Source organism: Gavialis gangeticus, unplaced genomic scaffold (assembly GCF_001723915.1).
Source record: "Gavialis gangeticus isolate Ggan-Ray unplaced genomic scaffold, GavGan_comp1, whole genome shotgun sequence".
Classification (NCBI taxonomy): Eukaryota; Metazoa; Chordata; order Crocodylia; family Gavialidae; genus Gavialis; species Gavialis gangeticus.
The window spans coordinates 64,891,096-64,892,949 of NW_017728995.1; positions in this window are offsets into that span (position 1 = coordinate 64,891,096).

Below are 1,854 nucleotides of genomic sequence, written 5' to 3' on the forward strand. Positions count from 1 at the left end.
CCCCGAGCGCCGCAAGGAGTGACCAGGAACAATGGTCACAAGCTGGCGGAGGGAAGGTTTAAGTTGGACATCAGGAGGCGCTACTTCACGGTCAGGGCGGCTAGGGTCTGGAACCAGCTTCCATGTGAGGTGGTGCAGGCTCCCACCCTGGGGGGTTTTAAGAGGAGGTTGGATGACCACCTTATTGGGGTCATTTGACCCCAGTGCTCTTCCTGCCATGGCAGGGGGTCGGACTAGATGATCTGCTCAGGTCCCTTCCGACTCTAGAAACTATGAAACTATGAAACTATTTGTTTGGATTCTTTCTGGTCTTTCTTTCTCATTTCTTTTGGTCAGACAGATGATGACAAAAGTTGTCCTCAGGGGAATAGGGAGCAGGTAAAAGGGAATAAATAGAAAGATCCTTGGAAAACTGACAGGAAATGAACCACAGCAAAATGATTCATAGGGTATGGCAAAATAGACATCATGGAGAAATACACTTAGAGCAAAAAATCAATCCTGGACCTGTTTTTTTGCTTTGTTTGGCACTGAGAACATCAAAGCTTGTCTATGCTGGTTTACTGGAGGAATCCTAGAAGTCCAAAATGTGGATTGAGAGGTCTTTCAGCTCTGACTGAAGGAATCTTAGACAAAGGACATCCTGTCTCTGGAGTCTCTCAAGTACTTGAATAAAACTATGATATTTGTTTTTCAAGTCTAAAATCCCTTCACCTCTCAGAGGGGTGCTTAGCTGAGTTAGTCTCAAGTAGGTAGAAGGTAGAACAGGATGACATCTTAGACTGGGAGAGGTAGTCAGCTGTATTAGTCTGAAATCAGTATAGCTGCTAGCATCTGAAGTCAGAGTAGATATGCACCTTTATAGACAAAGATATACAGAACACATCAGCTTTTGTGAACCCAAGTTCCCTTCTTCAGATGCTTTGAAAGGACAGCAGGAAGTAGAGTATAAGGAGACAAAACTCAGGATACAAAAGAAAAAGGAGGGCAGAGAAAGAGGGGAGGGCAGCACTGCTAGGGGGGAAAAACAAACTAGCAGTAAACTAAAGACTTACATCTTTATTTCTATGGGTTTACAATTCCTTTGCTTTTCTCTCCTAGCACTGCTCTCCTTATGCCCTCCACTCCCCACCTTCCCCTGTCTTTTGTATAATAATTTCTGTCTCCTTATACTCTGCTTTCTTCACTTCCTTACACAGTATCTGATGATGTGAACTTGGGTTCAACAAAGTTTGTGATTTCTCTCTATATATATCTTAGTCTATAAAAATGCATACTACCCTGCCTTCTGACTTTAGATTGGGTCAGAGAAGCAAGAGCATCCAATCTATTTCATCAGATGCTCTGAAAGGACTTGCAGAAATAAAGGGTTTTATATAGAAGGAAAGGGATGGAGGAGGGGACAGTGCAGAGAGGTAAAGAGTAGGTTAATTGGATCATCTGAAAGAGACAGTTAATACCTTGAGGGAAAGTGGAGTTAACAGCTGGTCCAGCAAAATTTTGGAATGTAAATTTGTGGAACAAGAAATCATCCACAGACTGGACTGGGTTAACCATCATCTCAACAAGGACTGTGGGTTCCTATCCCATTATCTGGACCAGCTGTAAATCCAGCATCCCTCAAGGTGTTAACTACCTTTTCGTCTCAACTGATCCAGTCAATTCTCTTTACCTCTCTTAGTAGCATCTCCTTCCCTTATTCCTTTGCCTTCTATATAACACTTTTTTGCCAGTCCTTTCATAGCATTTGTTGCTGCCTATGAAAGCTCATGCCTCTCTACCTTTCTGACACAGTCAGTCTCTAAGGTGCCACCCTGTTTCATAGTAGCTAGGGTCAGGAGGGACCTGAACAGA